Source organism: Cryptomeria japonica, chromosome 8 (assembly GCF_030272615.1).
Source record: "Cryptomeria japonica chromosome 8, Sugi_1.0, whole genome shotgun sequence".
In the NCBI taxonomy this organism is placed as follows: Eukaryota; Viridiplantae; Streptophyta; class Pinopsida; order Cupressales; family Cupressaceae; genus Cryptomeria; species Cryptomeria japonica.
This window is the reverse complement of record NC_081412.1, coordinates 745,986,858-746,010,815: the sequence shown is the minus strand read 5'-3', so window position 1 is coordinate 746,010,815 and position 23,958 is coordinate 745,986,858.

Below are 23,958 nucleotides of genomic sequence, written 5' to 3'. Positions count from 1 at the left end.
TAACAGGGTTTTCTTTTAACCAAGCATACTCTAGAAGAGTATAGTTCTTAGTGGGTTCGAAATCCCACAGTGGTTTTTCCCTATTTGGGTTTCCATGTTAAATCTAGTGTTCTGAGGTTTATGATGTTTATATGTTTTTGAGTTTGCATGTTTAAACAATTTTGGTTATATTACTGAAGTATATGTTACCGAGGTTGAATCTGATGATTTTATAGAAGATTAAGTTTGTATGATTCACCCCCCCCTCTCATCTTGTTGGCTATTGGATCTGTACTTACATTTAGTATCAAAACTATCAATTGGTATCAGAGCCTTGGACTCTAGAAGAAAAGTTTAAAGGCACTTGAGTTAAAGATCCAAAGATGTATAAGAGGGATGCACCAAAGCTAAACAAGTCAAGTTTCTCTACATGGCAGAAAAGGATGAAGCTGCACCTTTCAGGAGTTGGAGAATATGCTGTATACTATCTGGAGAATGATTTTGTTACACCGAGCACCTATCCATTGACAATGGAAGAGATAAAGGCAAAGCAAGAACATATTCAAGCAATGATTGAAATAACATCTGCATTGACAGATTTAGAGTTTAATGATCTAGAAGGCTGCAATGATGCAAAGGCAATGTGGGATAAGCTCATATATGTGTATGGAGGAGATGAACATGTCCAAAGATCAAAAGTAGATAGTCTAAGAGGACAACTTTAATCTATGAGGATGAATGAAGGCGAGAACACAACTCAGTACAATACAAGACTAAAGGAGATTGTCAATCAAATCAAAGGAGCAGGTGGAACTATTGAAGAAAAGGATATAACAAGTAAGTTGTTAAGAACCCTTCTACCAGCTTATGCAATCCGAGTCTCTGCAATAAATGAATTGAGGTCTATACCTAATATGCCAGTTTCTTTAGATGCTACTATTGGTAAGCTACATGCATTTGAGTTAAGTAACTTTAATAATAGTGGATCTTCAGTAAATAAAGTTGAATCTGCATTTAGTTCTTTTCATCTTGATGAATCTAATGATTTCAATGAAAGAAAGTATAAGTACTCTGAAGGAGATCACAATGGAGCAAGTGAAAGATTTCGTAAGAACATGGAAGAAGTACACAAATTCTATGAGGAAATCAGAAAGCAGGAAGAGTTTGAAGCACTATTAGCCAGAAGGTTACCGAGAGGCAAAGGTAAGTATAAAGGAAAACTACCTTTGAAATGTTTCAATTGTGATAAAATAGGACATATGGCTTCTAACTATCCTGACAAAGATTCTACTGAAAAGAGAGATTACCGAGATGATAGACAAAAAGATAATCATTACAGAGGACACCGAGACTTCAAAAGAAGAGATAGAAAGACATGCTTAATAGCCGATGAGGAATCCAATGATGATAAATCAGATGAAACTGATACAGAGGAAGTAGTTTATGTGCCTATCAAAGATGGATTAGATGAAGAAAGGTATGAAGAAAAAGCCCTAATATCTCACATAAACACTAATGATTCTTGGATCATAGATAGTGGATGCTCACATCATATGACAGGAGATAAACACAAGTTTGTTATATTAGAAGATTATGATGGAGGCTATGTTAGATTTGGTAATGATGCACCATGTCCGGTGAAAGGTAAAGGATCTATAACACTTCTTGATAATGCAAGATGCAATGATGTTTATTGGGTTGAAGGTTTGAAATACAATTTGTTGAGTGTAGCACATCTAAACAACATAGGTTACTGAATAGAATTTCAGAAAGGAATTGTCAAAGTTCATGATAAAAATGGAAAGTTAGCTGCTACCGGGACACAAACAAAAGGTAACACATTTCACCTTGAATCAACTTGTAACAAGTGTTTGTATGCAAAGATAGATGATACCTGGTTATGGCATAAAAAGGTTTTGTCATGTAAATTTTGATAATCTGATCAAAATAAGTAATAAGCATCAAGTAAGAGGTCTACCAAGTCTTGAAAAACCTGAGAATGCTATGTGCTGAGGATGCTAGATGGGTAAGATGACAAGATAAAGCTTTACAAGTAAGTCTTACACTTCTAAGGGAATTTTAGATCTAGTGCACACTGATTTTTGTGGTCCCATGAAAGTTCAAAGTTATTATGGTGATAAATATTTCATATTATTTGTGGATGACTATTCAAGGATGATGTCAGTAATGTTTTTAAAAGATAAATCAAAAGCTTTTAAAATGTTTAAATGGTACAAGGCAAGAGTTGAAAATGAAATAGGAAGACAACTGAAATGTCTTAGATCAAATAGAGGAGGAGAGTTCACATCTGATGAATTCAACTTATTCTGCAATGATCATGGTATTAAAAGACAAGTCTCTGCATCGAGAACTCCACAACAAAATGGAATAGCTGAGAGAAGAAATAGATCTATTGTGGATTGTGCTAGAACACTGATGATTGAAAAGAAAGTGCCACAAACATTTTGGAGAGAAGAAATAAGCACAACAGTTTACACCCTGAATCGAGTACAATTGAAGAAAGGTACTTTGAAGACATCATATGAAATCTGGTATGATAAGAAACCTAATGTAAGTTATTTTAAAATCTTTGGAAGTAGATGCTATGTTCACAAAGATGATAGAAATGGCAAGTTTGATCAAAAGAGTGAAGAAGGAACATTTCTAGGTTATTCTGCTAGAAGCAAAGCATTTAAATGTCTGATCAAATCATCTAACAAAATAGTAGAAAGTGCAAATGTGAACATTGATGAATTTGTAGAAAGAAATGATGAAGGAAATTCCAAGGAACCAGAAGACTATGATAAATTTGTCTATGTTCAACCGACAAGTCTTACCGAGAAGACTGTTGAAGAAAATGAAGAGAATATCCGGTTACTGAGTGATGAAAAAGATCATACAGAGCCTATCGAGCCTGTATTAGCCAAGTATGTCAGAAGACATAATGCACCAAGTTAGATTATAGGAGATAAGAATGATCCAATGATGACAAGGAACAAACTGAGACAGAACACATGTTTGATATCTGAATTTGAACCGAGAAGAGTGAAAGAGGCATTTAATAGTGAAGATTGGATAAATGCTATGACATAAGAGATTGATCAAATCAAGAAGAATGACACATGGACACTAATCCCAAGATCGAAGGAAAAAAATGTAATCGGTACAAAGTGGATCTTTAGAAACAAGCTAAATGAAAAAGGAGAGGTCATTCGAAACAAAGCAAGACTAGTTTGCAAAGGTTATGCTCAAGAAGAAGGAATTGATTATGGTGAAACTTTTGCGCCTGTTGCTAGACTTGAAGGAGTAAGAACATTGTTGGCATATGCTGCTTTCAAAAATTTTAAGGTATATCAAATGGATGTCAAATCTGCATTTCTGAATGGAATATTAGAAGAAGAAGTTTTTATTGAACAACCTGAAGGATTTGTTGAAGACACTAATAAAGACCAGGTATGTAAATTGAACAAAGCTTTATATGGTTTGAAACAAGCACCTAGAGCATGGTATGAAAGATTGCACTCTTATTTGATTAAGATTGGTTTTATAAGGACAAGTGAGAACAACAATATGTACATGAAGAATGATGAAAATGGAATACTGATCTTAGCCATATTTGTTGATGATATTATATTTTGTGGAAATGACTCTTTATGCAAGAACTTTGGAAATGAAATGAGCAAAGAATTTGAGATGTCATTAATCAGTGAGATAAAGTATTTTATAGGTTTATAGATACTGCAAATGAAAAATGAGATTTTCATTACTCAATCCAAGTACATAAAGGAAATCTTGAAGAAATTTGGAATGGAGGATTCAAAACTAGCAAGTACTCCTATGACTACCAACTGTAAATTATCAAAGAATGATGAATCTGCATCTGTTGATGAGACACTTTACTGATCCATGATTGGAAAGCTACAATATGTTGTTCACAACACACCAGACATAACACATGCAATAGGTATAGTTGCAAGATTCTCTGCAGATCCTAAGGAAACACACATGATAGCAATCAAAAGAATTTTTAGATACTTGAAAGGCACAAAGGATTATGGCTTAGTATATCAGAAAGGAAATGATTTTGATTTAAAAGTTTATACTGATGCTGATTAGGCAGGCAACATTGATGACAGAAAAAGCACAAGTGGAGGAGCTTTCTTTTTAGGAGAAAGACTAGTGAGTTGGCTTAGCAAGAAAAAAGGATGTGTTTCACAGTCAACAACAGAAGCTGAATATGTTGCTACAACATTGAATTGTACCAACATTGCATGGATCAAACAACTGTTGGAAGGTATAAATGAGAAAGTTACCGAGCCAGTAACTATATTATGTGACAATACTAGTGCCATTAATATTTCAAAGAATCCTATTATGCACTCTAAGACAAAGCACATCTCTATCAAATATCATTATCTTAGAGAAAAAGCTCAAGAGAAGAAAGTGGTGTTGGAGTATGTTAGCACAAAGGAACAAATAGCACATATCTTCACCAAGCCACTACCAAGGGACACTTTTGAATATCTCAGAAGTAAGTTAGAGGTCCTACCCCTATCTTCTACTCACTGACCAAGTTTGGTGAAAGCATCAATTTGATGACTCTATCAAATATCTTTTAGGAGTTGATGCTACATTAGACACTTTAGGATGTTTTCTAAAGGTGTACAAGAAATATTACATGATACAATACAGGGAACAAGAATTGAAGACAAAATGCTCTGATCGAGACTGAATTGACACATTACAGTAGGAAATCACTTCATACAGGCAGAAATTATGTTTTAGTTCTTTACTTTTTGGCATTGTTGTCAAAGGGGGAGAAGACTAATAAAAAGGGGGAGAAGACTGAAGTTTGGAAAGAAGACTGAGAAAATAGGAGAAGTCTAATGTATGGGGGAGAGCATTTCAGCAATCCGAATCTTTTAAGGTCAAATCAATTGGTTTTTCCATCAATGCCAAAGGGGGAGATTGTTGGCAATTTAGCATTATAATAGACAATGAAAGATTGTTGACACTTCAATAAGGATATTGAGAAGGTTGTTGATGATTATGGATATAACTGATTAAGGATGTTTACTATCTTGATATTATTATTTTGTCATTGATGTCAAGAAATTGATTTTCTAATTCAATATGATGTTGCCATATCTTGAGAAGTATTATTTGAAGAATATAAAGATGTCGGTAAAAGACATAGGAAAGAGTATGATGAATAAGGGGATGAATAAGGTATTCAATGGGCAACTATTACCGAGTCAGACAATGATGAGATCATGATGTTTAGATTGTTTTAACATCATACATATGTTGTAAATTGTAAAGGCTAATACTATACTATGTTATCAAGCAAAGAACCTAGTCGGTAAACCCTAAGGAACCTAGTCGGTAAACCCTAACGTTATCGTTATCGGTTAATGAAGGCGGAATGTCTACCGAGTAACGTTTAGTATTTACCAAGTTGTAACTGAGCTATAACAAAATGCATTAAATGGTTACATGTGTTATTTAATGAAGGAAGCCGATGAGCTGGAACTGATTAAATGATTGGTATGCCGTAAATATAGTTTGTTAATGAATCTATGGCAAAGGAAAGTCGACATGAAGATCTACAGTGCAGATTGAACCGCAATACCCTGGCACAAGTTCCAAGAAATATATGCAAGTTCCTTGGTGGGGTAAAACATTTTTAGATCGAAAGATGCATTGAACCTGGACAAGATTGAAGATCTGATGGCTATGATTGATCATGGGAAATGTGATCAAGGAGATTAAGCGGTTACTAATTGTTTATAAATAGGAAACTGTTGATAAACAATGTATGCGGGCAAGTGTATGCACAGGGATGCTACATAGTGATTACCGAGCACAGAAGCTTGAAGACCTGTTTGAATAACAGAGTATAGAAGCCTAGTAGATGGACAAGATTAGTTCTATGTCTAGATTATATTGAACAAATAAGAATCTACTTTAGCATTTTAGATGTGAAGTTGCAGATAGATTTTTATTACTGTTATTTTGTGAAAGTGACAGAAAATCTCTTAACCAAGTGGACTTAACAGTCTTATTTGTAAAACCCTCTAGCAAGGTGACATTCTGATTGAGTGTTTGAAATCCTTTAACAAGGTCACTTCTAACAAGGTGAAGATCCTAACAGATCTGAGGGAAATCCCTTAACCGGGTCACATCTAGCAATGTGTTTATAATCTTTAACAGGATTTTCTTTTAACCGAGCATACTTTAGAAGAGTATATTTCTTAGTGGGTCCGAAATCCCACAGTGGTTTTTCCCTATTTGGGTTTCCATGTTAAATCTGGTGTTATGAGGTTTATGATGTTTATATGCTTTTGAGTTTGCATGTTTAAACAATTTTGGTTATATTACTGAAGTATATGTTACTGAGGTTGATTCTGATGTTTTTATAGAAGATTAAGTTTGTATGATTCACCCCCCCCTCTCATCTTGTTGTCTATTGGATCTGTACTTACATTTAGTATCAAAACTATCATGTTGGTGTATGAAGATGACTAAAAATATGTCTCAGATTGAGACAAAGCAGTGAAGTGGCAGTTTGATAAAGGTTTTTTGTATGCAGGTAATTTGGAAGGGAAAGTGGTGGTTTGGAGGAATGTAATAGTGTTTATTGAATGTGTCCAAGTGTTTAAATGGATAAGGGACACTTGTTTGGGGTTGTGTTGGCTGACTGTCTCAGATAAAGGTATGATTGTCACAACTGACAATGAATTCTTGTGTTGGAACTTAAGTTGCAGTCAAAGGTTGGATTGTTAGGTTGCATTGGAGAATAGTATTGAGTTGTGTTGAAGGTCTCTTAATATGTGTGAGGAGTCAATATTCCTAAGGTGTAAGGATTTGTTTCAAACCAAGAGTTGTTAAGGGTTGTTGAATGCTTAAGGGGAAAGTTTATGGGACAGTCACAACCATATAAATTATTTAATGTGTTGACAAAGGTTTGAAGTTGTTAATAAGTGATTGTGAGTGCTTTGGAGTATGGGGATGGTTTTGTTGTGTGTAGGTGAGTCTAGGTTGTTACCACAAGAAGTGGAGCCTAGTTGTCAATACAAGGGTTGTTGAGTTGTCAATATGAAGGCTGTTGTCATAGGAATGGGCATGTGTTCAAACAAAAGTTGCAGACCGGAGTAGGTTATGACCAATAAGAGAATTGTTTGTGAGGTCAAGTTTGGAGTGAAAGGTTGGATAAGGGTGTTGAGGCCTAATGCATGAAGGCTTGACCATAGTGGTCATTTGAAGAAGTAAAGAGATTGTGAGTGAGTCATGAATGATGGTGGATCTTGGAGATAAGTCTTGATTGTGAGTTTGAAGGTGTTGTTACCAAACAAAGTTGGAACCATGAAGTGTTTCATTGCAATTTTTAAGAGGTCCATGATGGCTCCTCATCATCACATGACCCTCCTTGTGTTCCTCTGGGGTCTAGGTGCTCCTACACCACTTGTGACCTCTCTTTCAAGAGTACAATTTCTCCACCACTAGGCCAACTCGGGATGTCTTCGAACTCATGCATTGCCACTACTTTGTAGGCATTGATATCACTATTTAATAGCACAATAATCGGTCAATATATATGCATATACATTATCTTGGTTTATTTCTAACTTTGGGAGTCATGGTGTTAAGTATTAATGGTGTCACTGTCCTCATACTACAGTGGTCACTACTTTGATCTTATTAGAGTGCTTTGACATTGTTGTAATATAGTTGCTGCTCTTGTGATCTATCAATGACTGTTGTTCATGATGATGGTGATGCCTCCTGTTCTGGTCATGCCTAGTACAAAATCTATACCTATTCTTTAAGTTTTCTTATTAACCTAAAATTGGCATTATGTTGATCTCCACAATACCTCGAATTACCTGTCCTTGGGACATCCCCGCACTGGGTACTTGGAGTACCTGAGTATTATGTTACTATTTTGAATGTTCAATGTTTTTGGTTCATTTTGCAATTTTTCTATGTTTAAGTATTTCAATTTGGTATATTATCTTGAAACATCATTTCATAACTAACATTTCAAGTTCTTTATAACTAGTTCTAAGAAGAATTCTGTACTTGCGACATCATTTTTCTTAGTTTGTGAAGGTTATAGATCAAAGTTTCCATAGCCTGATTTTTTTGCCTGTGAAGAAAAATCATGTCAGATAATATCAGCAAAGAACAAAATAAGGAGACAATTGCTAGATTGTGGTATAGCTTGAAAATAAAAGGTGATGAAAAATGTTATTGTCCCTTCAAAAATTGTAAGGGCTTAAAGACTAGAAGACTTCTAATCACAACAACTGAGAAACATTGTAGGCAACATGGTGACGGGGGGCATGATTATCGTCCATTGGTAAATTGTTCATTAGATCATTTTAACAATTTATATACATAAGAAATCACTTGATGATGAGATCATGATCATGGTTTATTTATGTCAATCATTTTTATATAGGTGGAGTGCCCTAGGGCACATGATATGGACTACCACAACCCAAAGAATGTGGTTTTCCAAGTGGAGGAACATGGAGGTGTGAATATTGAAGTTGAAGATAATGATCCTATGGAAGAATATGATCATGCGCTAGAAAACATAATTGAAGATGATTGTACAAATACATTGATCCATGACACATTTAGTGCTAGCGCAACTGATCATGATGATCAAGATGACTTTGATGTTGTTCATGATGTACCTCTACTTTAGAAGGCATACAAGCCCCTTTACAAAGGCTCCCAAACAACTCCTCTTTGTTGTATTGTTGTTGGTGAACTTGAAGGTTATGAACAATTTATCCAACATAACAATCTCACGTATGTTAAGGTATGTCATATATGTCATCTTTTTTCATCTATTTTTGTTGTTATTTCATTATAATTAATAAAGGGTGAACAATGCACCATTAAGATTCTTTAAATTAACAAATTATATTTGGAGAGCTAAGATCTACTTACTTGGTGTGGCCCGTTTTTATTATCAACAATAACATACCTCCATGGATGTCAGTAAAGAAGGAACACATAATGTTGGCAATGATTGTTCCAGGTATATTTTCATTTAATACTCATTTACATTAAATTATAAATATTGCAGCAAAATGGTCATAATAATTATGTAATGTTTTTGTTCATTAAACTAGGTAAGTACTAAGTTAAAGATATGAATGTATATATTGAGCCTCTTATCGACGCATTGTTGGAGTTATGGAATGGTGTCACTATGTATGACATCTCTAGACCAATAGGACAAAGACAATTTCAATCCCATGTAATGCTTGTATGGACAATTCATGATGCCCCAGGGCTAACACATTTTTGTGGTATGTTATAGTGTTAAACTTGCGCATAATTATAAATATAAAAATTATCATATTTAATCCAATTATACATGATCTTGTAGGCCTTCAAACAAAAGGAAAATTTGCATCTCTAGTTTGTGGTCCAAAGATTAAATCTCGTCATTCAAAAAATTTAGGAAAGCAGGTGTTTGATGAGTATAGGCACTTCCTCCAGAAAAATCATAAGTATCGAAATATTGAAAAACATATTTTCAATGGGAAAGAAGAGACTGCATCAAAGCCACAAAGAATGACACCTTCCCTATGGAAGTTAGAATATAATAGAATTAATCATCAAGGTAATGTCATTCCATCTAATAGTTTATGTTTGGTATTTATATTTTTATATTGTGTTTTGTTTACTGATGATGTAATTGATGATGATTGTCATTGTTAACTTTTTAAACTTATACGCCTTGTGAAGGTCGTCAAGGCATTAATGACCACCTTCCAAAGGGACTAAAAAGTTATCCTAGACAATTTAGTAAGTTGCCCTACTACGAGAAGCTACAAATTGTACATTTATTTGATACTATGCATATTGGAAAGAATATAACAAAGACATTATAGAAAATATTGGATGGAAGGTGTGACAAAGAAAAAATTGTCAAAATTTGTAGTGACATTTAGGAATCCAATCATGCAATGAAAAATGTCATTCAATCAAATAGTGATGGAGACCAGATTAATATAAGTGCCTTTCCTTGGTTATTAACAAAGCAGCAAAGCAATGCTATAAAAGAAATCATGCGAAAAATTTGATTTTCCATAGGATTTGCCATGAACATTAACAATCTCATAAAAAAGAAAAGTGAATTTGGGTTAGGGATGAAAACACATGATTGTCATACCTTCATTAAGGTAATTCATGTTATTGTGTATTTACTATATATTTATATACTGCATGTAATTTTCATCGTATTATGTTAGAAAACAATGAAAAAGATCATTTTATAAGTGTTACAGTACGTTCTACCTCTATCTCTCCCAGACCAATTCGACAATAATGTCAAGAAAGTTATATATGATCTTGGAAAATACATAAGGTAAGTAGTGATATTTGTGATAACTCAATGATGAATGGATAGTACCAAACCAGTACTAAGAGGGGGGGGGGGTGAATCTGTACAGACAAAAACACAATCCTGAACTAGTTTGTCAGCAGACACTACACTTTGGCAGACAAATAGTAACACCGATCTTAAATAGAGTACAACCGACAAAACCCAGAGTAACTAAGATAAGCATAAACCAGTTGACACTTATCTTTTCATACAATCTAATGCTTCATTTCCATTTCACCCTAGTGCATGAATAGGTAAACTATCATCAACGATACATAAACAGCTAGATCAACATGATTTACCTTCAGACACAAATCACTCAAACCATCACATGAATATCACCACACATGACACACAGATTTTTCACGTGGAAACCCAATTGGGAAAAACCACGGTGGGGATGAATACCCACAAGCTATTTTTGAACTCTTTAGAAGTCCACTCTATTAGGAGCCTTGTCCGGTTAAAGACTAATACAATAGGTTCTGTTAGGAACCGATCCTGTTAGGGATCACCCGGTTAAGGGATGGCTAGAATACCCGGCTAAGGGTTAAACCCTGTTAAAGGTTACCTTGTTAGAGGATTTCAAGAACTCAATGGTTTTGAGTCACCCTGTTAAAGGATTTACAGTAAGTTGGTTAAAGCTACCCTATTAAGGGATTTCCCAACTGTTGAAGTGGTTAGAGATCAACATGTATTACAATGATCTGGTAACAACACTTAATGCCAATGCAGATCCACTTTAGCTCCTCTTCACCTTCTGCACTTACACTCTGTAGGTATCACTTCTCTCTTCTGGTATGGCAAGAATCACATATCTCTTCTCTTGGATATAGAAACACAACTTTTTCCAACAACCTCCGAAAGAAACACAACATCGACCTTATAGGAAACAGATAGGTCGATAGCTTAAACCCTAAACCCTAAACCTGTTAGGTTAAGCAATTCAAATGATTCAATCCTGACCATTGAGCACATTGCATTAAATGTAACAATCTTGATCCAATCTCAAGACATTCTCCATTGTTCATTTTCCACCGATTTCATGGTGGCTGATAACCCATCACGTGTTATCACCGTTTACAAACTTCACACATTCCTGAGGTAGATAGGAACAATCTCCTTCATGCAAGATCCTTCACGCACACAAGGATGATGTGGTAACATGATTTGTTCTTCGTTACAATGCTAACTCATCACACAAAGTCACCGGTTGAGTCACACAGGCTTGAAGCACTTCAACCGGAAACCCTGAAGTTGAGACTACCAACCAGTAGTCATACAAAGCTTCCATGTGCCGGTTCCCATAACCACATGCTGGTTCACCTTAAACAAACACACTGCTTCACTTTGGCACAAATGCCGATTCACAGTGTTATACCGGTTCTCACATATACCGGTTCTTGGTAACATACCAGTTCTCACATATATGGGTTCTCTCCTCTTCAGCATATTGACATCAATGACAACATACAATGTCATTATGTCCTCATACCGGTTCACATAATGCCAACAATTTGTTCAATTTTTTGTATAGATATTATATTTGCGATTTGTTTTACTTTTTATTTAATATATTATATATTATTATGTAAAGTCTCGTTAATATATTTGTGTCTTGAATCTCTTGTAGGTGGTTGTCATCTAAATAAATTCATAAAGAAGATATTAAATATTGGAAGAGAAAAATTTCTCGTCTAATGTGTGAAATGCAAAAGTGTCTACCTTCAACTTTTTTCAATGCACAAGAACACTATCTCATACACCAAGTTGAGGAGATTGAATTGTGTGGACCTGCACACACAATGCCAATGTGGATGGTTGAGAGGCACTTGAAATTTTTGAATCTTTGGTTCGACAAAGAGCATATCCTGAGGGCTCTATGGTGGAGTGATATATGGTATACCGGACTATGGTGTACATTACTGAATACCTTCCTAGGTTCGCGACAAAGATCCATGCAGATCATATTTGGGATCCCAACTCCATTAACAAATTTGAAGGGGAGTACCTGATGGGGAAAGGTAGAATGAGGAAAGTGAGGTAATTATTCGATATTGCAGTTAATTTATTCATAATCTTCAATATACTTCCGGCTGTAAATTTCTAGTTATTTTTTTTATAGTTGCTCGAGAGTGGGATGCACTACATTTGTATGTTGAAAACAATCTTGATTGGATGATGGTATGGATTCAACGATGTCAACAATCTGGTCATGCATTAACATGGGAAGGTGTGGCTTTATTGGTTAAAGAAGCTCACCACAATGAATATTCATGTGTTACACAAAAGGAAATTGATTTAGCATATGGTTTAAGAGATAAACAGGTACGTATAAATATATTAATCACCCATATTATTTAATTTTTTTCCAATTGTAATGATGTACATATTATATATGTTTGACATTTTGCACTTGAAACACAACAAGGCTATGTGGTGCAATGGTCATAAATTTTGCATCAAAAAGTTGGATGACACAAAGAAAACTTGTGACTCTAGAATAAGTGCAGTATTTTAGGTGACTAACATTTCGTCTAGAAGCGACATACATCCTTGAGTCTCAGAAAATCAATACTATGGGAGTTTGGATGATATACTTGAGTGTGACTTTAGGTCCTTCAAATTAGTTCTTTTCATCATCAAATGGTACAGGCTACGATTGACTCAAAATGATCCCGACAAAACTGTTATTGAACATGATAATGGATTGACAATGGTTAGTACAAGGTCATTTGACCGAGATGGAAATGAGCCCTATGTTCTTCCAAGCCAATGTGAGTAGGTATTTTACTCACAGGTTCCTCATAAATCGGGTTGGTCATTTGTTGTTAGACATGATGTAAGAGGAAGGCCGGTAAAGTATAATGTGATGGAAGAAGAAGATACCAAAGAAGTAGAAGATGATGTAGATGATGATCACGATCGATAGTTAGTTGATGATGTTCCTGATGGAGATGTTCATGAAGAAGAAGAAGAAGAAGATGATGATGATGTTGTTGTTGTTGTTGTTGTTGTTGCTGCTGCTGCTGCTGTTGATGATGATGATGATGATGATGATGATGATGATGATGATGATGATGGCGATGATGATGAGTTGGATGAAGAAGAAGATCAATGACATGAATAAAATGTATTCTTATGTAATTATTATATTATCTAATTCCACCCATAGGAGATGGAGATAGATAGAGTGTCGGCTAGCCCTCATTTTGTGTGATATTTTTTGAAGTTTGTGTTTATTTATTGAATGTGGACTGTTTATTAGCTATGTGATGGATGGTGATTTATGATACATATTTGATGGATTACAACATCTTTATGATGATACATATGTGATGGATTACAACATGTTTATGATGATACATATGTTTCTATTATTACTCATATATTTAATGTATTTATTGTTTATCAAATTGCAAATGTAATGCTTATGATGCTCAATTGTTGGTGGTGATTACATGTATATTTTTTGTGTGATTCTATCATCCTTGGTGGAAATAGGTAATTGACTACAGACATCATCAACCCTTTTGTTGAGGCCTTGCACTTTCTAGATAAACGAAAGGTAAGGAATTAAAAAATATACAATGATTATGATGTCTGCATATTGTTCATGTTGTCTACTATGTAATTTTTAGCATACATATCATGTAATGCTTATGATGCTCAATTGTTGGGGCTAATTACATGTATATATTTTGTGTGATTCTGTCATCCTTGGTGGAAATAGGTAATTGACTACAAACATCATCAATCCTTTTGTTGAAGACCCTGCACTTTCTAGATAAATGAAAGGTAAGGAATTAAAAAACATACAATGATTATGATGTCTGCATATTGTTCATGTTTTCTACTATGTAATTTTTAGCATACATATCATGTAATGTTTATGATGCTCAATTGTTGGGGCTGATTACATGTATATATTTTGTGCGATTCTATCATCCTTGGTGGAAATAGGTAATTGACTACAGACATCATCAACCCTTTTGTTGAGGACCCTGCACTTTCTAGATAAACGAAAGGTAAGGAAAAAAATATACAAAGATTATGATGTTTTCATATTATTCATGTTGTCTACTATGTAATTTTTAGCTAACATAAGATAAGTGAATTACATATGTAGGAACTTGAACCCCTTTGACGAGGATCCTGCATAGTGTCATGGATCAATAGGTATAAGTCAATACACCCTATAGAAACCATTTATTAATTGCTTGCTTTCTCTTTAATAGCCGCCTTTTGTCTCAAATGCACTTTATATTCTTCTAACTTGTAATTATAATAAAAAATATTCACACAAGGATTTAAGATAACAACCACTTACTTTAAATGGTTATAATAGAGAACTGGTTTGAAAATAAAGAATCCACAACACAATTGAAAATAAGAAAACTGGTTTTCTTTGTATTATCTTGAAAATAAAGTCTTTTGACTTGAAACACAAAGATATACTTCAAATTTTTTTCTTCTGTAGCTATCTATTTCTATCTTCCAAAACTTCTTCTCATCAAATTATTACATTGAATATTATATAATATGCCAAAGGGGCATGCCCTTTGATTGAAGTCTTTTGAGAATAGATGAAACCTACAACTAATCATCTAGTTAAGCATAAATGCAAATTAGTTAAATGTGATAGATACTTCTCATTGTATCTAGTATCACAATCATGGATTGTGTCTCAGACTTCCACCTCCATCAGGACCATGCTTTCCATGAAGTCTGCCACCTTATCAATATTCGGGTCTTCAGCCACTTTCAGTGCACTTTTGAGTATATGTTGACATTCACAGATCCAGGCCATTTTCTCTTTTTGCTCTCCATCTCTGTTGAGTAGATGAAATATTATTTGTGCTATTATGGAGGAAGGTTTCTCCTTCTTCTCTTAACTCTCTCAGGTATTCTTTGTGAGCTTTCATCAAATCCTCACAATTATGCACTATGCTTCATCTCCATTCTGTAACTCCTGGGATCTCTCATGCAATCACTTATCCAACTGTTCATGTTCTTCAATAACAATGTGGTTCTTGTTGTATATGTCCCAGTACTTATCCATCCATGTCATCATATTAGTGAACCTTCTTTGAATCAGGACTGACATGGTTTCATTTTTTGTTGTTTTCAATTGAGCCTGTAACTGATAGTTTTCTTCTTTCAATTTACCAGTCTTGGTCTAGGGTTGTGAGCTCTCGCCTTGTATCAACAATCTTTGTGGCTCCTTTTGTTTTAACATTTCTTTCAAATGATCAACCTTTGTTCTCATCCTGACAATTTAAAACTTGTTTGATTGATTCTCCTTCACCAAGAATTGAATTTGTGCCTTGTTCAGTTTGGCTATTTTTACTCCCAAATCTGTTGTCATTATGGGATCCGTCTCACCAACTTGTAAGGTCATGATGTGTCTTAAATATTTTTGAGTATAAATAACCATAGGCTTCTTACTTGGGGGATACAGTGACCATATTCACATAGAAAGTTTGTCAGGCTTATATAGTGATCCCATGTACGCTTGGGTCACACCCTCAGGAGACAATTTGTGCTTGGCATCAATATCATGAAGAAAACTATCAAATATTAGGGCTGAACTCATATCCCATCTAGGAAAGATCAAAACACCTGCATCTTTGAGAAGCATCCCTCCTCTTTAAGGGGTCATCAGGGCCATTTCTTGTGCTACTTTATTTTCTAAGGTGGTTGATAATTGTTTTTCATTTGAGGTATTGACCTCATCAACACTCTCCCTGATTGCGTTTCCTTTTATTCTGTACAAGAATGACATAGATTTAGGAGATGTTATAAAATCATCATCATATATAAATGTATCACAGGCCAATTGCCTTGGATCATCATCTACTAGGATTCCTTCATTAGGATCCCTAAAAGGTGACACATGTTCTTCAATCAGTATCTTGGAGAATTGTTTAAATGAAAACTCATCTTCTTTTGGCGACTCCTCCTCCTCTGAAGATGATATATCTACAGTCTGCTTCTCCCTAGCCTTTTATTCAACATATCTGTTATGATCATTAATAGCAATTTCGATGTCCTCCTCATCCAAATTCTTTATTAAATCATCCCTTAAATATGGGATGCATTCATAATCACACAGTCTTTGCTTCTTCCTCACTAAATGAATATAACCTTCCGGGTCAAATTTTTTCCTTGGAATACCCAATTTCATATTATAATTATACAATTTGTTCCATGCAAGCTCCTACCCTTCTCTCCCATTCACAATAAACTTGCCAACACATAGAGTCCCAAGCAGAAGGGATTGCTTATCATGTGAAGCTAAATGCATAGAACTTGATTCCCCATTTGCCTTGTGATCTCTAGATAAGCTATTCTATTAGGAACCATTATAGGCAGTAATAGTGGGGCACCCTCGAAGCCATAAACCCTTATCATGGTTACATCAGAGAAGCAATACCAATCTCCCCAATTGTGTTTAACAGTCTTTGGTCCTCCAAAATCTATAGGCCTTAAGAACCTCTTTATATCTTTCGAAAGTGTGAAGTTGCAAGGGTAATTATAAAACCTGTAAAGTGTTTTAACAAAAAATATTTAAAATGATTATAATTTGACCTGACAAATCTACAATCCCATATTGAAGTCCATAATTGGACTGGCAGAGAATGGTTGTCAACATCATATCTTCTTATCCTTATTTCGTTAGGCCATAGAACCATCTCTTGCCCATAGAATAGCACCATATCCATGAGCAGGGAATAGCGTGCAAAATGAATCTTTGAAGAGTCCTTTTGGATGGCTATAAGTCCCATCACAAGTTGTTCTACTATGAATGTGGAAAAATCAAACTCTCTAGCCTTTTGGGATTGAACGTCTGCCACAATAATCATGGATTCAACTCTCATAAAGTTTGGAGTATTCAACCCTAATACCTAATCAATTGAGTAATATGTGAAGAGGAGAAAATGGGATTGAAAGGCCAAATGATCAAAATGACAATGAAATAAACAAGAAAACCGTAAAACATCAAAAGATCATTTTATACCTTTGCTATTTTACCTCTTCCTCTGATTGAGCCTTCGGTGAAGTTGAATAGTGCCTCTCTTCAACTTGATTGGATAGGCTCCTTCTTGATGGATGTAGAATGCTCTCCAAATTCTCAACAAGGTAAGTGGATTGTTGGATTGGATTTGGATTGAAATATTAAGGATGGATGTATTTGATAGAGGATTATGAAGAGGATGAGAGAAGAAATAGGAAACATGATAATGCATGAGAAGTGGATGATTTGTGAGGAGAATAGGCTCCAATTTATAGATTGGAGAAGGCCAATGGAGGGCCAAGATTGATTTGAATATGAAGGGTTTAGATTGATTTTAGATAGAAGGCATGGATCAAGGGTGCCTTGCGAAAATAAACAGGAATATAAAATTCCTTGGGAAAAAGGGGGGAGAAATTTGAATTTCAAATATGAGGAATTAAAAATTCCAAAATAAGGATGCATTGAGGGATTCAAAAAATTTTGAAATGCTGATGTGACATGAGTGGGAATTAAAAATGGAGGGATACTGATAAGCATGCTTATGAGAGATTCTAGAAGGATTAATTAGGCTGAGTGGGATTAGGAAAAGTGATTTGTAGGAATCACATGACTAGGTTAATTAATTAGAATTAATTAACTGAGTGGGTTTAGAGGAAATAATTATTGGAGGGGAATTTAGAAGAATAGGGGAATAATTAATTTATTTGATAAATTAATTATTGGACAATAGTGACATGATTAATTAAATTAGATTTAATTAATACTGAGAAGAATAAGGATACCACAATTAAGTTAATTAATTATGTTGATAGGCTTAAGTTAATTAAATATTAATATTAGGTGTCTACATTTTGCCCCTCTTTGATACACTATCGTGAAATGATGTTATATCAAAGAAGAATAGAACATAGTGGAAGAAAAGGACTAGGACTAGTAGCATGATGCCCCAGTCATGAGATGAGGAAGAATGATGAGGAGGAAGGATGACGAGGAAGCAGTGGTATGCCCCCTCGAGAGGACATGCGAGTTCAAAGAACACGGGTGTGCTCTTGAAAGGAATTAGAAGAATAGGTGATGAAAGGAGGAATAGAGGATGTACCAACATCTTGAGAATTATCTTGAGGACCCTTATTATTTTGGAAACAAGATGCAAGTCCATTTTGAGGGGGATGAGATATGGAAGGAAGATTAGGATCTTTAGATGGATTGGGATCATGACATGGAGATGGAGGGATACTTTGATCTTGACTAGGGAGGGTATCAAGAGATGGAGTGGTAGGGGCGACTGGATTATGAGATGGAAGAGGATCACTCGATGATAGAGGAATCATATGATCATGAGAGGAAGTGGAGGGGATGGGATCATTAGATGGACAAGTTTCTATGCTATCATGCTTTGGAACAAGCTTTTGGCATATTTAGAGTTGTGGGGATTGTGTGATGGAGGAAGGTATGGAAGCTTTGATGTGAGTAGATGGGAAAATGGGGGTATCATGAAGTGTGGGGGATTGGGATTTGTTTTGAGGTGGAGGTGATTGGGGTGGATGGAGGACTTGAGGAGACTTGGCCACTTTTCTTTGAGGTGAGGATTTTGTCTCCTATGCTAGCATGTCTTGGATAAGATTATGGATGATGGATTTGAAGGAAGTAGACAATATTGATTTTGGAGGATTAGGATTAGATGGTGAAAGGAAATAAAAGAGCAAGGAAAGAAAAATGAAATCCAAGTAAGTTTATTGATGAAGTAAATGTTACCAAGAGAAATGCAAAAACCTTGGAGCAATCATCCAAATGTGAAGAAGGAGGCACAAGAACTTTTGAAAGGGGAAAAGCAAAGAAAAACCCCTTGTGATATTATGAATGAGGCAATGCCTAAAATGAGAGAAAGAGAGAGAGCAAGAAGCTCTTTACAATATTGTCATTAAGAAGAAATGAGAGAGGAGACATCTCTTAAATAGAGATGAGGAGAGGAGTTACAAAGTAACTCCCAAATCTATGAATGCCACCATTCATAAAATGTGTGTGCCATGTGTCCACATCCTCTTATGGAGGAAATCTAATATTCCTTAATAAAGGAAAATAAAAGAAATGACTTATCCTCACACATGTACTAGAGGACAAATTACATGTAGGAATTCCAAAGGAATATCCTAAACTAAATACAAATAAACCTAAGCTAAGTAAAGATTAAATATTCTAACACCCCTCCTTAAGCTTTACTTGGGGGGCTTACATCAAACCCTTCAATGGGTTGTAATCCAAGATTTTTACAATGAAATTGGAACTTTTCTTTACAAAGTGGCTTGGTCAAAATATCTGCAACTTGGTCTTCCCCCTTGCAATAGAGGAGTGAAACTTGCTTGTTTTCAATTTGTTCTCTAATAAAGTGGTGTTGGAGAGCAATGTGTTTTGTCCTTGCATGGAAAACTGAATTTTTAGCCAAGGCAATGGCACTTTGGTTGTCACAATACAATTGAGTTGGTTCATGTTAAGGTAGACCCAAATCTTCAAGTAGTCTTCTAAGCCACAAAACTTCTTTGGAAGCATTAGCGCATCCTTTGTACTCAGCTTCAGTGGATCCAAGAGAGGTAGATTGTTGCTTTTTACTATTCCAAGAAATTGCTCCTGAACCAACAAAAAAACAATAACCACAAGTAGATTTCCCATCATTGGGATCTCCACCTAGATCGGAATCAGTAAAACCTTTTAAAGTAAAATCAGAATTTGCATCATAAAACAAACCTACATTAATAGTTCCTTTAATATATCTTAAAATTCTTTTAGCAACTTTAAAGTGTGTTTGTTGAGGTTTAGACATGAATCTTGAAACCAAACCAACACTATAAGCAATATCTGGCCTAGTAAGAGTTAAATAATTTAAACTTCCAACTAATTGTCTATACAAAGTAGGATCAACAAGAGGAGTTTGCATATCAAGCATTAACTTAGTGCCTAATTCAATAGGAATTGAAACATGATGAGCATCATTCATTTTAAACTTATCTATGAGATCTTGAGCATATTTACTTTGAGATAAGAAAATTCCTTTAGAGGTTTGCCAAATTTGCATTCCTAAGAAATAATGTAAAAGACCTAAATCAGTCATTTGAAATTTTTGATTAAGTTGAAACTTAATATCAGAAATCAAAGTATTGGAACTTGAAGTAAGAATAAAATCATCTACATACAAGATAATAATTATAATATCATCTTCACTATGTTTAATATACAAGTTAGGATCATTTTTACTTCTAATAAAGCCTTGAGAAAGAAAGAATTCATTAATCTTTGAATACCACTCCCTAGGAGATTGCTTTAATCCATAAATTGATTTCTTTAGTTTACAAACTAAGTGTGCATTACCTTCTTTAATAAAACCAGGAGGTTGAGACATATAAATTTCCTCATGTAAATCACCATTCAGAAAAGCACTTTTAACATCCATTTGGTGAATAGGCCAATTCATTCTAGAAGCTAAAGCAAGCACAAGTTTAATTGTAGGCATTTTAGCAACAGGAGCAAAAGTTTCAGTATAATCTAAGCCTTCAATTTGAGAAAAACCTCTAGCAACTAATCTAGCTTTAAATTTACTAACTTGATTATTAGCATTCAATTTGGTTTTATAAAGCCACTTGCAAGAAACAAGATTTTTACCATGAGGCAAGGGAACTAAATCCCAAGTTTGGTTAGAAATTAGAGTATCATATTCTTCCTTCATTGCTTTTTGCCAATGTGGTTGATTTTTAGCTTGATCAAATGTTTTAGGATCATTAGAATTCATAATAGTAGTCATTAAAGCATAATTACAATAATTAACTCTTCTAGCTTGAAGTCTATCCATTCTAGCTAAGTATTCATCACTATCTTGAATTAAAGATTTAATCCATTTAGGTCTTCTTTTAGAAGTAATGGATTCATCACTAGAAGAAGAGTCATGAGGAGTAGAGTTATTATTATCATCATCACTATCACTAGAAGGAATAGAAAGAGATGCATTAGGAGTAGGGTTAAGAGAAGGAGGTTGGTCCTCCACAAGCACAACTTTGGTTTGACCAAGTTCATCATCCTCCACTTTAGAACAATCATGAATGCCTTTTTCTGCAATACAAACATCTCTTGCAACTTTTACCTTGTTAGTAATAGGATTGTAAACTCTATAACCTTTAGTATTTTCATCATAACCAACAAAAATAAAAGGAGAAGATTTAGCATCTAATTTTTTTCTTTTCTCCTTAGGTTTGTGAACATAAGCTATGGAGCCAAAAATTCTTAAATTCTGCAAATTAGGCTTTCTACCAGACCAAGCTTCTTCAGGAGTTTTATCCTTTAAGGCTTTGGTAGGTGTTCTATTAATTAAATAAATTGCACAAGCCATAGCTTCAGCCCAAAACTTGTAATCCATATTTTTTGCATGCAATAAACATCTAGCCATTTCAACAATTGTCCTATGCTTCCGTTCTGCCACACCATTTTGTTGTGGTGTATAAGGAATGGTAAGCTCATGTTTAATTCCAAACGATTTCAAATAAGCATTAAATGCATTATTGACATATTCTCTTCCATTGTCAGTACGAAGAATCTTAATTTTAGAACCAGATTGCCTTTCTACAAACATATGAAATTCAGTAAACACATCAAGCACTTGATCCTTACTATGAAGGAAATATATCCATGTTCTCCTTGAAAAATCATCAACAAAGGTAAGTGCATACCTTGAACCTTGGATGGAGGGATTCTCCATGGGACCCAAGAGATCACTATGAACTAGATGCAATTTAGTATATGCCCTCCAAGATTGACCATGAGGAAAGGGTTCCCTATGCATCTTACCACTCATGCAAGCATTGCAAACAATTTGAGAAGGAACAATACTAGGCAATCCATCAACCATATTTGCTTTTTGCATCAATGAAATATAATCAGAATTGAGATGGCCAAGTCTTTCATGCCATATAGTAAAATCAACAGTAGTAAGCAAAGAATACTTTGGAGGAGCAAATTCATAGAACTTGAATAAGTTATCACTATCCATTTTAGCAGTAGCAATAACATGATTAGTGTTTGGATCAATGATATAACATATGCCCCTATAAAAGTTAATCTTATAATCTTGACAAAGTTTAGGAACTGAAATCAAATTTGATTTTAATTCAGGAACATAAAGAACATCATGTAATTTCCCATTAGGAACATTCACATCACCAATAGCTTCAACTTTACAACTATGATTATTAGCTAATTGAACAGGAATATTAGAAGTATCAGGATGCAAAGATTCAAAACATTCTTTATGAGAAGTAACATGTTGAGATGCACCAGAATCAATAATCCACTCAAGTGGTTGAGAAACATTATAAGTACATGTAAATGCATGACGAGATGAATTACCATTATTATTACCTTTCTTATAATGAGATTTATGTTGATTATTTTGGTTATTTTGATTCATGGGCTTTTTACCATTTTGTTTCTTAAAACAATTATTAGTAATATGTCCATCTTTCCCACAATATGTGCAATGGGGTCTTGTTTGAGAATTAATCCTTTGATTATTGTACGTATTATTATGATTATTATTATGAGAATTGTTATGATAGGATTTAGAATGAGATTGATAATTAGAAGATTTGTGATTATTATTATGATTATGATTATGTTTATTATTATTGGATCTAAAATTATTATTATGATTTTGATTTTTAGACATAAAAGCATGTTTACTACTTTTTAAAGTACCAAATTGAATTAATTTAGCTTCCTCTTGACGCAATAAATTACGAAAAATATCATATGTTAATTGAGTAGCTAAGCTAGGAATAGCAAGTTGAGCATGAATATTCGTAATAAATTGTTGAAATTGACGAGGAAGACATTTTTTAAGAATAAGATGAATTAAACGTAAATCAGCTAGAGTAACTCCTAAACCAGTTAATTGACTATTAACAGAATCAAAATTTAATAAGAATTCATCCATAGTTTTAAAATCCATATACCTTAGATCTTCAAGTTGATCTTGAAGTTGAATTTTTCGGGATTCATTTGAGCTATCATAAGTTGTTTTTAAAATTTCCCAAGCTTCATGTGCTTTTGTACAATTTCCAATTAAAACATACAAATCAGGAACCATTGAAATACTAATTAAACCAAGTGCTTCCTCATTTTGAGCCTTCCATCTATCTAGGTCGGCTTGAGGAGCAGTTGTAGCGGGTTCAAAGGTTTTATCAGTCGCAACATCCAAAAGGTGTTTGAAACGAAAAATAAACGAGATATGTGTTTTCCATGAATGATAATTAGTACTATTTAATTTAATTTCACGAATTAATGTAGACATGATAGCAAAATAAACGTTAACAAATAAATGGTTATATTTGTTTTTTAAAAATAAAAATTTACCCCCTTTTATTTAAAGAATAACCTTTTTGATTAAAATTGAACCAAATTTTTTTAAAAAAAATAATAAAAAAAAATATAAAACTTATAATTAAAACCTTTATATGAAAAAAATAAAATAAAATTGATTAAAAAACTTTGAAAATGGGTATTAAAACTT